Below are 16041 nucleotides of genomic sequence, written 5' to 3'. Positions count from 1 at the left end.
TGAAGAATTTCTGTAGATGTATTTGCACATCAATTTTAAGGTTTTAAAGTAGTGATTTTTAACTCTGCACATTAGAATGAGCTGGGGGGCTTTTAAAAAACTAAAATACCAGTTTCACAAGGCTGTCCTCAGATTCTGATATAATTGGTCTAGGGCGGGACACAGGCGGGGGTATTTTTTTAAAAAAGCTCCTAAAGTGATTCTAATAGGTAGCTGTGGTCGATACTTATTGCTTTACAGGTAGGAATATCTTATGAGTATTTACACATTGTGGGTAATCATAGATTTGCTGTTTGTATATCAAGGTGATAGCTTGGTATGAGAGAGGAACTATACCATTAGCTATAGATTGAAGAATTTCAATGATAGGTTTCAGAATAAAATATGTTGGCTTCCGAGAGCCAGGATATGGGGACTGTAGGCATGACTGCCACAGTGCATCTGTCACCTTAGGTAAGTCCTTTTAGCATTCAGACGTCAGTATTCTCATCTTTAAAGTGAGGGGTTTGTTTAAGTACACGGAGGGTGCCTGATGGTACTGACATCTTGCTGTGCTATAATGAATTGATTACCTGTTACCAGAATGACTTTCCTGGCATGCTGCCTTGTTCCTTCCCTTCCCCAGAGCTAACCAGACCAGTGGTAGACATCTAACCGGAGCCTGCAAGACCATCATTGGGCCGACAGACAGCTAATTCACTCTTGAGAGGGTTTGAGTAAAGCTACAGTGTTATTGTAGTGTGTGAAGCACAGAAGCTTGAGGAAGGGTTGGGGGACCTAGATGATCACCTTGGACCCATTGTCTACTACGGTGTGAACCGAGGCCAACTGTACAAAGAGAGACTACGTAGAGGAGGTGTGCGGAGAGGGGCACAGATTTTGCAGGAATGCTGCTAGATGACCCACGAGAGTGATGGCATGGAGAGCTTTGTCTTTGACTTCCTCCCAGTTGCAGTCCCCAGGGCCCCAGCTGTATTTAATTCTTGTCCTTGGGCAGCTGTGATATCACCTGCCGTTTCCTTATCATTTTTCCTTCCTCTACTCCCTTCAGTGGGTTTCTGCCCTTTGCAACCCCATATACTTTGAGTAGGATGTTAGGATAGTAGACAATTTTGAGAAACAAATGGGGGCAATAATAAAAATAGAAACAGGGTAGGGAGAATAAGCAAAATCGCGCATGGTTGTGGAAAGAATGAGGATAGTAAGTTATAGTCTTAGCTCTGTCCCAGAATAGCTCAGTGACCTTATCCAAGGTGCCTGACACGACTAGGTTTGTCTAAAATGGGAATGGTGCAATCGCACAGGGATGGTGTAGTGAAAAATTAGATTACCATTGTAGAAATGCTTTGAAAAGGGAAAGGGGCACGTCAGTGAGGGGATTGCCTTGTGAACAGATACTTGGAGAATGTGAGTTTTGAGATGTTTGCTCTCAGAGACAGATACAGTAGAGAAGAGAAGCTGAGTTATAAAATATGCTGACAGGGCCAAATTTTTAAGTGTTGATTTAACTCTAAATGGAAGACTTCTTTACTTCTGTCAGTTTTTAATTTTCATAGCTTGATTTTTTTTTCTCCCAATGGTTATTATCTCATTCTCCGAACTTCTACTTAATTTGTTGCCTGAATCATTTCCTGGATTCATTCTAATACATATTTTTAGATATAGTTCAGTTTTTTTTTTCATGAAGTTCTGCACATATGGGCAACAGAATGAGTTAATGATAAAGTTATTGTTTTTCTTTCTTTGGGTTCAGTGAAGAGCAAGAATTGGGTCATGGATGCAAACAATTTAGTTGGTTGGTTTCCTTCTTGTCCTCAGTTAGCACATCATAAACACAATTTGTTGTCTCCCACTCAGTGGGTTGGGCAGACAATGGGAGAGGTTTATAATTGGAATAGTAAGGGCGTCAGGAGTTCAGGACTGAGGGGAATTGGCCCTGCAGTGAACATGCTTAGCATTTGGACACCATTAAGCCTGACTCAGACAAGATTTTCTCATCCTTCCGCATTACTCTTGAAGATAACTTTTCATGGACACAGGTAACTAAGACAGATAAGGTAAAATAAAAGGAAGATTGGATCAGTCAGTAGGTAGATTGTGCAAAAATCTTTCCAGTCATTTATGTGTTTATTGACACCAAGTGGAATAATTTCCCAATATATTTGGACATTAATATCATTCCCTTTCTCAGAGCGACATACACATTTGGTTTATGTAAGAGATATAAGTGTAGGAATTTTGATTTTACTGCTGGAAAAACCTAGGCCATTTTCCTTGCATTTCAAATTGTTTTCTATTACTTTAGTGGAAAAGGAAGGTCATCAAATACTGCTCATAGATCTGACATTGAAACACAGGTTTCTTTTTTTTTTTTTGAAGATTTTATTTATTTGAAGAATAGAGTCTGGGGGTGGGGGGAGGCAGAAGCCGGCTCCCTGCTCAGCAGGGAGCCAGACACAGGGCTCTATCCCAGGACCCTGGGATCATGACCTGAGCTGAAGGCAGTGGCTTAACACACTGAGCCACCCCAAAACATAGGTTTCTTCATTGACAGTGTTTATGGAGTTACCTAACTGCCTAATATTTAAGATTTCTTTAAAAGGTGTGAAGTTTGTTATTTCCAGTCAAGAATGAATGGGGTATGCCATACCGTTCTTTTTCAAAACTTACTGACAAGTCGATTAAAGTTTATAGAATTATGTTCAGGGAACAACCAGTAATTTGCAGAGGATGCCTTTGTTTTTTGAGTTTTTTTGGTAGCTGTGTTGTCATTGTTTTTGATTGCTGTTAGGAACAGAAGGCAAAAATACTGAAGGATTATAGATAGAATTCTGCAAAAACAGATGTTCACCCTAGATCACTTTGTTAGGAAGACTTTGATACGATAAACTCCTCTGGTAAACTGGTACAGCATGGCCCAAGGCCTCAGGCATACAAAAACACTCTGATCAAGCAGAATATTCCAAGGGCTCAGAGGTTATCTCCTCAGAGGCAACCAAAGCCTGTCCTGAAGACAGACTTTTCTTTGGAATGTTCAGGGTTTGAGTAACCCGGGCCTGCTGAGTTGTCTTTCCTGCCCACAGTTCTAGCAATACTTTATTGCTAGTCATGGTGACTGTCATGCTGTTGTGTCTCTGGATTTTGTTGTCTTTCTCAAAGAAGTGTTGAGTTTTCTTCTGGCAGGCAGTTCATTTACCCGGGAACAGCTTGATTTTTTTTTTTTTTTTAAGGTTGTTTTTAATCTTTGTGAAATTAAAACCAGAGTACCTTATTGTAGGCCTAGTTTATCCTTACTCCCAAGTTAGGGACTATCTGGTCTCTGTTGAATTTGTACAGGTGTTTAATGGAGGCTGCACTTTGGCGGGGTGGACACTGACTGTCTCCCAGCGCTCTGGGGGCGCTGAGAGTTATTCAGCTTATAGCTTCCCAACAGATGCTTTTTTCCAGTAGTCATTCCTTCTCTGGTTGTTGCTCTTTGCTCAGCCTCGTAGAGTCTCACCCTCTGCATATACATCTTGCTATTTAGCTAAAGACTCAAGGAGACTCCTGTGAAGATTTTTAGATTCCCACCCCCCCTTTTTCTGCATAGATCCTTCCTCTCTTGCACTCTGGCCTGCATATCCCAACCAGCTCATTCTCCCCATATTCCAGCCCTTTTCCTCTCAACTCACTGAGATTGCTCTGCTCTGCTCAGGCCAGCCCTCTCTGCCTCACAATTGGGAAAATAACAGAAAGCTCAGTCGGTCATACTGCTCATCTTATTTGTTCTTCCTTCAGGGATCATAGTCATGACATGCCTATTGTTCACTGACCGAAAACTGTTGTTTCATATATTTTCTCGAAGTAATTTTTTTCTGGTTAATTACAGGGAGAGAGATAATCTGGTGCCAGTTACTCTGCATCGTTGGAAGTGGATTTTTTTTTCTAGCATAGTTTTTATGTACTGATTAAGAGCAGCACTTGAGAATTGGACATATATGGTACATATATGGTTCAGATTTAGTCTTCAACATTATCATCTCTTGATCTTTGGCATTTTGTTGACATCTCTCTGACTTGCTTGCTTTATCTGTAAAAACCCTGCATAGGGTTTTATGAGCATTATTTGTAAAAGTCCAAGTAAAATGCTTGGTATAGCTCCTGACAAATATTAGAGCTCATTTTTTTGGTGATGATGATGGTGATACTTACTTTGGTGGTATTTGGCTTTACTTGCACCATCAAGTGAGGATGTTACAGGGCAAAAAAAAAAAAATGCTATTCTTATGTTAGAAAGTCAAGGTGCTGCAAGTCTTTGGCTGTTAGTTGTCACCCAAATGGAATAGGGTAAAGGAGAACAGAGACACTTTTCCTTTTCTCTGCCTGCAGAACTGTCAGAGAAGTTACGCAAAAATTCACTGATGACTTCCAGGCATGATAATAAGAAGAGCTGATGCTTGTTCTGAAGCCACTCCTATAGCCTTTAAAACTCCTGAACAGTGTGTGCAGAATGCCTTTAAAAATCAACATGATTATATCTTTAATGTTTTATTTCTTAAGCTGTGTGGTGGGTGTGCTCATATTTGTCTTCATTTTTTTTTTAGTACACCTGAAATGTTCCATAATTTAAAAACATCTGTCTTAGCCCCTCAAATAGTCCTGATGTATATATTTTAAAAATACTGATTTAAATATACAAACTGCAGTATGGGATGGGTAGGATAAGTTGCACTTAAAATACATATACAACTTTACCATGTACTCTTAATGAAAGTGTGTGTATTTGTATATGAAAAGCTTCGTTGGGAAAGAAACATTAATTTCAGGAAAGCAATTTCTTTCTGAGAAGAGAGAAGAGAAATGGATGGGAGAAAAAGCAGGTAAGAATACAAAAAGGTCTTAAATTGAATCCATGATGTTTTATTTCTGAAAAAAATGGAATCAGATATTCAGAGTAGCATCTTGAGACCTGGATGGTACTTATATGGGTGTTTGTTAAATTCTTCTCTGTATGCTTGAGATACACACACACATACACAACATTAAAAAGAAATATAATACCATTAATGTTCGAGTTGGAACTAAAACTCTTCACTTTAGTGCCTTGGTTCATGTTTTTTTTTTTTTTTTAAGATTTATTTATTTATTAGAAAGAGAGAGAGAACACCAGTGGGAGGGGTAGAGAGAGAGGGAGAGAGAATCCCACACAGACTCCACCCTGAGCATGGAGCTCGATGTGGGGCTCTATCCCATGACCCATGAGCTCAGGACCAGAGAAGAAACCAAGAGTCAGTTGCTCAACCAACTGACCCACCCAGGTGCCCCTTGTTTTAGCAAGGCTTTTGGGATGTTATGACAGTATTCTGCACTGTGTTTTACTCTGGAACAATTCCACAAAGTTAAACCAGAGATCAAGAACACCCTTCCCCCTGTATATGTATTTGTAGCTCTGTAACTTGGTGTTTGGTCTACCTAAGTTTGGATTTTGGGAATACAGACTGCAGGAACTTTTTCCTGCTGGATTGTGCTCCAAGTCTCAACCATGCTCCCCCGAACCTTTCAAACATTAAAAGCCCAGGATGGATTCTCAGTGTGGGACAAAATCCTACAACTTAAGGGCACCTGTCAAGCACCGTCCCCGCCCCCCGCCTTGTTGCCTCCCACCATCATCTCCTCTTTCTTTCTGTCATCCAACCGTCCTTGACTTTCTTTCTTTTTCTTCTTTCGTTTCCTCTCATGTTTCTTGTTCATTCCCTCACTTTCATTCTGGGCATTTGCACTTGATTTCTTCCTTCATCTCTACCTCCCTCCCCCTTCCCTCTGTCTTCCCAGCTGTACATCTGTTAGATCTTAGCTTCAGTAGCCCTGTCTCTCTCTCTATCCATCCATTCATCCATTTACACTGTATGGGTCCACCATATTAATGTTAATAATATCCTCTCAACAATATAATAATATCCTTACTGATATTACTGAGTTGGCCATCTTTCCAGTTTAGATTTTAAGCTCTACTCAAGAGAGACTGCTTTTGTTTCTAGCACCTATGTAGCGTCTGCTATAACTTAGGCAGTAAATAAATTTGTGTTGAATGAATACATGAATGAAGTACAGTTTGAGCTTTTGACTTACATATGCTCATTGGCTAGTTAAAAAATATTAATGGAAGGTACTGGATTTAAATAAAACACAAATATTTTTGTGACTATTTTCATAAAACATAAAAGAGGATTTGGGGTCAGAGTTATATTTTAAAGTCAGAGAAGTAAAGTGTTTACTCACAAGGGAAGCACTGTTAGAATCCATTGGCATTGATAGGCTAGTTTTCTTTAAATAAATTGATTAAAACATTTCTTACAAGTAGCACATGGTATGGAAAAAAATCAAAGGGGAGTGTTTAAAATAAAAAGCAGCACTTGTCAGTTCCACTTTTCCTTAATCCTATCTGATTAATAGGTTGAAATTTCAATAAGAGGATTCATTCACCTTCAAGAAGAAAAAAAAAGTAAACGTTTCTATATTAGAACCTTATAATGGCTTAAGAAAGGCAGCTATCATTCAGTTGAAGGGAGGATGGTAATAAAGCTTCACACTGAAGGGACTTTTAAGTCACGATTTGTTTTTTTAAAAATGCCATATAAAGGGTGCAGTGTCTCCTCCAGTGTTAGCTTATGTTTCCTGTAACCTTCCTCAAAGGCCCATCCTAAAAAAGGTTCAGCTTTGCTTTTTTTTCTCTTTCAAAGACAGTATCTCAAAAATGGTACTAATTTAAGCCCTAAAATGTCCAGATGCAGCACCTGGGAAAAATGGGGTTCAGAAGTTCAGATTTTGAAACTGCTTAAGCTAGGAGAATCTTCTTGCTGTCACTGCATGTCTGGCTCTGGAAGCTGGTAACTGCTTTCGGGTGGGCATTGTTCCATTATAACAGATGGCCCCAAGTGTGGACGTGCCAGAGAGTGAAGCCCGAGTGTGAACTTGTCCAAGAAGTTGAAACACTTCTCAGAATATCTTCTCTTGATGATAGCCATGCCATTGCAACTGTTGGAAGAGTGAGCTCAAGGAAGCATAAAAGAATCTTTAAGAGCTTTGTCGTCCAGTATGGTAGCACTAGGCACATGTGGCTGTTGAGCTCTTGAAATGTGGCTAGTCCAAATTGAGATGTGCTGTGAGTGTAACATATGCACATCAGGTTTCATAAACTTAGTATAAAAAAATAATGTATGCATATAACAAAAAATAATGTAAAATGTGGTTACTGTTTTTAATATTGGTTAATGTTGAAACAATATTTTGGGCACACTAGGTTAAAGAAGATAAATTAATTTCTCCTGTTTTATTTTGCTTTTCTTTCTAAAAACAGCCACAAAAAATTTAAATTTATGTATGTGTCAAGTTTTATATTTCTATTGGACAGTGGTGTTTGCAGGAGAATCTTTACCAGGGATGTCCTGGGAAACTTTGTCCAACTTTGATTTGACTGTTTATTCTGAAATATGTTAGGTCCAATACAGAATTAAAGTCTTGGAATTTCTAAGTTAGTTTCTTAGTAGCTTGCAGTTTAAATGTAGCAATAAAAGCAAGAGTAGGATTTTTTTTTTAGTTGTAAAAGAAATTTCTAGAAACTAAGAGCTTTGCAGAGCTAAAAATTCATTCTCATTGTTTTATTTTTAAGCTCTATTTTAAGTTTCTGCCAGAACAAAAATGTTCAGTCCCTTTTGGGTTCTGATGGCCTGGTAAAATTTCTTTGTAAACCCAGGGGATGTGATAGAATTGGCACAGGAGAAAATTAATTTGGTTGGGATCCATGAATGGAATGGAGGTAATGAGCAAAGCTTGCAAGAGTCCATGTAATCAATCATTGCAGAGGTTTTGCTGGGATGTGCCCAGCACCCTCCACTGTGGGCAGCATCATGTCAAGATACCTTCCTAGAGAACCCCCACCCCCAACTCTCATGGAAAAAGAGAAAAGTGTAAACATACACATAGACTATGTACGTAATTATAGGCCACATATACACATCCAGTAACATTGCTTGGCATTGATTCTTGTGTGTGTATGTGTTTTTCTGGAAAAAAGTTAAATGGGTTTTCCACAACTTTTTTTTTCTTTCAGCCTAGTTGTAGGATATTTTCCAACCTCACATTTTTCCAGTAACTTAAACTCAAAACTCATAGCAGTGAGGCACTTTCTTGTCAAAGGTGAGTCAAAAACAGGAACCTTTTAATTCTGTCACATGATGCCGGATTCAGAAAATAGTTACTAGCAAGGAGTTCTTCACCGCACCTCCCCCCCCATTCCCCTTCAGTCGTCAGATTCTTAGCTGCTTGACTTCTTCACCATTGCTAAAGCCAGGAATTCAGAAGTGTAGGTCGGATATTCTCCGTAGAAAATGCATTCAGGAGCATGCACATTACACGGGTTATAAATAGTATCTGCCCTGACAATGCTGGAATTTTCTCAGCTTCTGGAGACATTGAAGTCTTTGTTTTGTGGGTCGCTGCCCTCTCCCCCACCCCGATGCTTGAGTCATAAAGCCTGAAAAACTAATGAGGCTGCTGAAACTTAAAATCTAATTGCTAAGATGTATGAGAAACAATGAGAGGTGGCACAGACCATACATAAGCTTGAATGCAAGGCAGCTTCTTTGCTGCTATCGTCCTGCGACCTGCTCACTTTGCATTTTCCTGTTCCGGGACCTTGACTTTATTTTTTTTTCCATCAGTAGCATCCAATTAGATTTGGATTGAAAAAACTTAAAGCCTAAGTAGATAGTCATTGAGGCTAATTTTAGATCCTGAATTCCTCATTTAGAATGGAACAAAAAAATCTATCCATGAAAACAAAAGTACAAGCCAGCTTTTCTTGATATTGTGTGTGTGTGTATTTGAAAATGTTGGCCTTATATTGAGTTTATATGGGATAGTGTACAGTAGGGGTTAGTAAACTGTAATTGGCATCCAACTTGCCACCTGTTCCATGTATAGCCATAGAACTAAAAGTGGTTTTACAATTAATAGTTGTTTTCAGGGCGCCTGGGTGGCTCAGTTGGTTAAGCGCCTGCCTTCGGCTCAGGTCATGATCCCAGGGTCCTGGGATTGAGTCCTGCATCCGGCTCTCTGCTCAGCGGGGAGTCTGCTTCTCCCTCTGCCTGCCACTGTGCCTACTTTTGCTCTCTCTTTATAAAATCTTTAGGAAAAAAAACATTGTTGTTTTCAACTATTTAAAGTTAAACAAGACAAAACACATGCAATAGACACCATATGTGGCCCACCAAGCCAAAGGCATTACCTGGCTCTTCAATAGTTTGCTGACCCTTGGTTTAGAATGTTTGCTGTGCGACACTTGATACTTGGTATGTGATCAAATAAAAAGTTCCTTTCTTGGATTTTTTTTTTTTTAATTCACCCAACAAATATTTCTTGAGTATTTGTTCTGTTCCTAGCATTGTCCTAGATATGGGGGGAAATAAAGTAAAAAAAAACAAAAAAAAAACCCTCCCATCTCTACCTTCACAGAGCTTACATTCCTGTGGAGAAAAAAAAAAAAAAAAAAGACAAACCCTGACCAAATCAAATGGAAAAATAAGAAACTGTAAAGTGAAGTGCTAGGAAGACAAAGCAGCCGAGGAGTGTGAGATAGGGAATAATGCCAGAGGCAGTTTTGTGCCTCTCAGCCTCCCTTATGCTTCCCTTGGACTGTGCTGTGAAGTGGTGACTAAGTTATTTCCCAGATTTTGAATTCACCCCCCACATGCCCACACACAAACACAAGAAAACACTTGTTTGCTTTCCCCTGTGATTTCCTTATTTTCTCTGTTACTTTATTCCCAAAGTTGCTTTTTTGCCCCAACTGAAATTCCTTATGCAGCTGGGCTTACGGAAGCCTTTAGGTGAGTGCTCACCAGGTCTGTTTATTTCCATCCTCTTGTTTTTCAGTCAGCTTTTCTGTGTCCTTCTCCTTCAGGTTCACTGCTTGTATGTAGCATATAGTTTGGGTTTTGAACTTTAGTCTCTTAGGCTTTTTCCTCTCCCTCTCTTCTGGAGATAATGGATTATGATTATTTTATTTATTTTTTTTTTAGCATCAGGGCCTTTCCCCACATCTGAGTTTCTCTGTAAAGCCTGCATTTTGTGGTCTTTACCTAAGTGAATTTTGGCAAATGTTTGTTCCTTCATTTTGGATCTTTCCTGTTAATTGGAATCCTTTGTGACTCTACCTGATCATTAATCCTGGTCTCCTGAGCATATGAGTAGGTGAGTGTGATTTCTTCTCTGGTTTACAATATGCCCTCTAGCCTGCATTTTGGTTAGCAGAATGACCAGAGCTTGGACAAAAGGCCATGGCTGACACATATACAGGCCTGAAATTATCTCGTTACAAAACAGTTGCCACATTCATGTAAATGGCTAAGCAAAGGTCAAAATATGAGCAACATTATTTATGGCTCAGTGAGCGATTTGTTATTCAAAGCCTGTCATCTTTTGTCAGAAGACTGGTATTCTCAACGTCTGTGCCAGGCGAAGGACCATCTCTGAAGTGATTTAGTACAAACTCAGAACACAGCTAAGAAGGAGACAATTTAGATGTATTCCAGGAAACAAAAAGCCTGCACTTGACCCAGTAGTGCTGTTCTCTGTGCTGCCGTCAGACTTGTTTGCCTCTTCACCCGAGAGCTCCGCCCCCCAAATCAGGTTTGGCATCTGTAGCCAGGGTAGTACTCACAGGATCAAGTTAATATCAGTGGCATGCCTGCGGCGTGTTGGGTTATTAGAACTTAACTGCAATTGCTTGCTGTAGGGTCTGTGCTGGGTATCAATTTATTGCCTTTCAGGTCCAGATTCACACTCTCTTACCCGCTCTGTGAAAATGGATCAGGACTCTGAATGTTCTTCCTTTGCCAGTTGGCATGATGTAAAGCATTGTCCGGAGAGCAATCTGGAGAGACATTGGAGGAGGAAGGAGTTTTCCTTCCCGCTTCTCCAGCTCCTGACTACTGCAGCATGACAGACATTGCCAGGGCTTGTTGCCTATAAGGCCTGTGCCTTTTCCATCCGCCAGCTCCTACAGCATGGGTGCTTTTGCAGCACCAGGCTCCTGTAGTGCGTGCTGGCCGGAGCTGCATCTAGTAACCAGCCGCTTTCTCTGGCATCCCTACTTAGGCGGTTTTGGAGCACTGTGCCTCTGTTGAACCACTTCTCTGTAAACAGCTTTCCCTGGCACCCTAGAGGATGGATTTCCAGTAAGTTCCACACATGCAATATCACAGTGAATTCCCTGCCATGCAGTGAGCACAGTGGCCCTTGATCTCAGCCCTGGGGAGATAAGGCTCTCCCTTGGGCACTGTGTCTCAGCCCTAGGGATATGGCTGCTCCATATATTATTGCCATTCTTACATTCTTTAGAGTTCTATTTACTTCTTTCTTTTTTAAGATTTTATTTATTTGAGAGAGAGTAAGCAAGCATGAGCGGGGGGCCAGGAGGAGCAGAGGGAAGGAGAGAAGCAGGCTCCCCACTGAGCAGGGACCCCAATGCAGGCCTGGATCCCAGGACCCTGGGATCGGGACCTGAGCCGAAGGCAGACACTAACTGACTGAGCCACCCAGGCGCCCCTTCTATTGACTTCTTACTAGCTAATTCCCTGTTATAGTTAAGAATTCCTTATATTAAACTTTCCCTGTTTAAATTACTGTGTAGTTTCTCTCTCCTAATTGGACCCTGACTAATACGGGGTACCATCAATAGATTTAGGTTCTTTGCTTGCGTTGCAAAAGCATATAGGTAAGAAGTGTCTAATGGATTTGTACAAAGGAGCACGAAATATGAGTACATAGGCTATTATATATTTCTCTGCATTCTTCTGATCACATGAACAGATCTTATGAAATTCTGGAAATTTGCAATTATCTGTAGTAAGGGAGGAGGTTAGTGGTTCTCGTGGTCCTAGAATAAAATATCCATGAAAGATTTTGTGTGATAAATTGGCCATTCCGTTTTTCATGGGAGCTTTAGAATATGTGAGCAAGGCTGCTGATGGGACCCAGTTGGTGAGTGGTACTTCTGTTTTTGGGGATCTCCTGCAGAGCAGTGCAGATCTACATTGATAATCAAGTGTTGATTAGATAGATGTACATGTCAGGTTTGTTTCCTTCTACCCTAGAATCATGTGATAGGGTTGCAAGCGGTTGCTCTTTTGTTCCCCTTTTCTGTGTGAATGCTGCAGCAATGTGATAATGGCAAGTGTAGGACTCAAAAAAAAAAAAAAAGAAAGAAAAGAAAAGAGGTGCCTTGACGATTATCTGGTCTGATCCCTTCAGTTTTCTAATGGGGAAACTGACTAAGGTGAGGTGAAATGGCTTGCTCTAGAGGATGCATGTAGTTAGAGAACAGAAGAATACACTAAAATTTTTTGATTCCTAGCCAGTTGTTTTCTCCTAACTCCCACCTATTAACTTTTAAATCTCTAATGTTTTATTTTTTGCCTTTGTTCTTAAAATTTATAAAGCTTGAGAAAATATAGTATGTGCTTTATTAAAGAATATTTGAGTCTAAATACATTAAAAGGACAAACCAGAAAATGCCTCAAGTAGGTGCTCATTTTTTTAATTTGAACAATACTTTATTGAAGTGTAACATATGTAGAGGAAAGGGCATTTATTGTAAGTGTATCGCATTGATGAATTTTTTATAAGTTGGCCTCCTGTTTACCAGCACTCAGACCAATTAACAGAATGTAACCTGCACTCCATATACTCCCTTCTTGTGCCCTTTGGTTGCTGTCTCCCAAGGGTAGCCACCATCCTGGCTCCTAACAGCTTTGGTTAATTCTGCCTGCTTTGTACCCTTTAGAAATGTAATATCATATAGTCATATAATAGGTACTCATCTGTGCCTGGCCTCTATTAATCATGATTATATTTTTGAAATTCATCCATGTTACTGTGGTTGTAGTTGTAGTTCATTCATTTTCATTGCTATAAAGTATTTAATTATATGAACCTGTTGGGATTTATTTATCCATTCTACTGTTGATGGGCATTTTCTAGTTTGGGGTGTTTACAAATAGTGCACCTATGAACATTTGTCATTATTGTTGTTATTTTTTAGATGTTTGGACATTGGAAGACTGCCAACTGTGAGGTTAAGGGCACAAGCTTGGTATTGGACAAACCATTAATTGTGTGTGATCTTGGTCAAGTTTTTTTTTACCTCCTTGAGCCTGTCTCCACGTTTATAATGGACATAAGAATTCCAGTCTTGCAGGGCTTTGGAAAGAAAGGAATGAAACGATGGATGGTTTTCATAGTGCTTGACATATAATAAGTACTGAAAGAATGGAGGTTGCTATTGTTTTTTAAATTAAACTTTTGTAAATTATAACAAAGCATCCACATAACTTACTCTTTGCATTCTGTTGCTAGTAGGCAGTGTTTTTTTCTTCCCCCCAGAGGTTGCACAGGCTTTGCTCACATTTTTCTCTTCCCTCTCCTTCCCTCCATGCTACACTTGTTACCTGCCTGTTATAATCCAGGTATAGGGGCAGAGATTGAAGAACAGAGTTTTTATAAGACTTTAATTCATTACCAAGCTATCTTCTCAGTTTTTGCCATAGAGGTTCACCATTATAATGCTATTCAGTTATGTTTTCTCCTATTTTGCTTTTAATCAGCTCACTTTCTTTTACTCTACTTTGTCCAAAGATGCAAAATCCTTGGAGTAAGGGGTTTGTAGCAATATTTTAAGAGTTTGTCATTTACCCTCAAACACATTTCACGTGCCATCACTGCATATTACACTTTTGGAAATATTCCGCTAAGCATGGGCCGTGCTTGTTGGAATTCCTGGTCTTTGGATAGAGGAGGACAACTGAGCAAATAGGCCCATGTCTTAAATTTTGCTGGTGTCCTTACTTATTACCACTGTCTTGGCTCACCTCCTCCTTACCTCACACCAGCCTCTGAATGCACATACCGCTCTTCTTCAGCTTTTCAATTAGCAATAATTGCGCCTCAGATAAACCTTATTGGCTATGATACTGCCACTGCGCAAAGCTTCTTCTTCAGCTTTTCACTAGTATAATCTATGCTACCTGTAGTTGATGGGATTGTCCTTCTCCAGACCTGCGACTGTCGGCTATTCCCATAGTAAGAGCTTAAGAAAACTCCGCTTTACCATTAAGTCTTCAATACACACCACGTACGGGCTTTTCTCCTAAAGACATGTCATTGTATCCATCAGCAGCGGCCAAGTTTTGCTGCGTTAACAAAGCCCTGCAAAATTTTAGGGACTTAAAAAAATCTGTTGGCAGTGGCTATGGTCTAGGTCATTAGTTTCCTTCTGAAACTAATGCGTAAAGAGCAGCACCTATTTGGGACATATTTGTCTTGAACAGAAGGAAAAGGGAAATAGTGGAATCACACACTGGCTCTTGGAACTTCCCCGGGGAAGTGGCGCATGTCATGTCACTTGTATGCATGTTTCATTGGCCATAAGACGTCAGTGGCAAAGTCTGGTACCAGTGGGAGGGAAATAGAATCTTCCTGGAAGGAGCAGTCAGTGGGAAGGGACTTGGCAAGAAGGGGCAGCAGAGTCATTGTTTTGGTAGATAGGGTCTCTGGCATTAATTCCCAATTTGTTGGTAGCCTGAAAGAAATGGGGAATCACAGTTTCATTCTCTCATTCAGTAAATATTGACTCCTTCTGCCAAATGATGTGATAGAAGCTCTGTGAAGCTTGAAGGCTGTGGTCTTGAGTCCTGCTTCTAGAAAATTCGTGCTATAAATATAATCAAGAATATCCTCACTTTTTTTTTTTTTACAATTGGCCTAAAACCAAAATTCCTTGCATGAGTACTAGGTAATAAGTCAGTCAGTCCATATTGACTCCTTGCATGGCCTCATGCATGTTTTTCTCTGGAATGCATGTTTAACTTGGACTTTGAGGAAAATCATGAACTCATCCCGACTTAAGAAAGCTTTGTGAATGACTAGAGCTTTCAGGATTATGTTTATGTAGTTTCAAAGGTTGTATTATTATTATTTTTTTTAGATGAAGGATGATTTAAAAAGATTAGGTAGCATCCCTCATTAATCTGGAGCTATTTTAATGAAAACAAAAAGGGCAACCTGCTTCCTTCTTAGAATGTCATATGTTAGGTTTATTTATAAATTATTTTTAATCAAATTTTATTTAGATTGGGTAGGATAATTTTCTAGAATAAGGAAAGGAAAACACTGTTGTCCAAGTGAACATAATTTTAATAGCATTTTAAAAACCTCATCATACTAGTTTACATAATCAATATGTTTCTATAAAGCTGCAGGTACATAAATATAGAAGATAAATATATGAACATTATTTTGCAAATGGATTAAAATCACCATGGTATTTAGGTATATAAAGTCAATCTTATGATAATTATCTTACCAAATGTGGGATCTGTTATAAAATGAACAATCTGATCCTAATTTCTCTTATTTAAATCTTGGGATGATTTGAAGTAGGGCATAATCAATATATTAACATATTCTTGGAGTCTGATATTATGAGCATCATGAACTTGATAGTTGAAATAAATATTTGACAGAAATTTAATAGGTAGAAGAATTTTTTTTATTATCAGCTGGAGAGCAAACATATTTGCATCTGCATCGAATACTGGACTTCCTAATGTGCGTGCAAACACACGTGTGTGTATAGATGTGTGTATGATCTAAGACTCATGTTCTTCTCAGTGTGACCCATGAGCTGGAGTAGTTCATGAGCTGTGTGTTGCTGGTTTGCAGTAAGTTAAGAACAGAAATTGAGAGTGTTTAGAAATGTCTATAGCAATTGAGCAGAGTAATTTAGGTCTGTTGAATCTGATACAAACTTTGTATTTGTGTGTGTGTTTTGTTTCTCTTCTCGTTTGTCTAAGAATTCATTTTTATTTTGCTTTTTACAAAAGTATTGGTCTGTGATGTATTTGGGAAAACAGACAAACTGGTGACATGATTGGTTTGAGAACCATTGGTGAAAAGCCTGTATCACTGTGGCAGAAAGGTGGTATAATTTCTAATATTCCATAG

At 39.4% G+C, this 16041-nt stretch overlaps 1 protein-coding gene and 1 pseudogene across 4 annotated transcripts in view; one reads left to right on the top strand and one right to left on the bottom strand.

Moving 5' to 3' along the window:
- MITF (melanocyte inducing transcription factor) overlaps positions 1–16041 on the top strand; it is a 215328-nt gene that overhangs the window by 67729 nt on the left and 131558 nt on the right. The window lies entirely within an intron of this gene.
- On the bottom strand, positions 13959–14027 carry LOC148165109 (U4 spliceosomal RNA; annotated as a pseudogene).

Source organism: Eumetopias jubatus, unplaced genomic scaffold (genome assembly GCF_037043125.1).
Source record: "Eumetopias jubatus isolate StellerSeaLion01/CBP00866 unplaced genomic scaffold, mEumJub1_p1.0 scaffold_1, whole genome shotgun sequence".
Lineage (NCBI taxonomy): Eukaryota > Metazoa > Chordata > Mammalia > Carnivora > Otariidae > Eumetopias > Eumetopias jubatus.
This window is presented reverse-complemented; position numbering and strand designations above follow the sequence as displayed.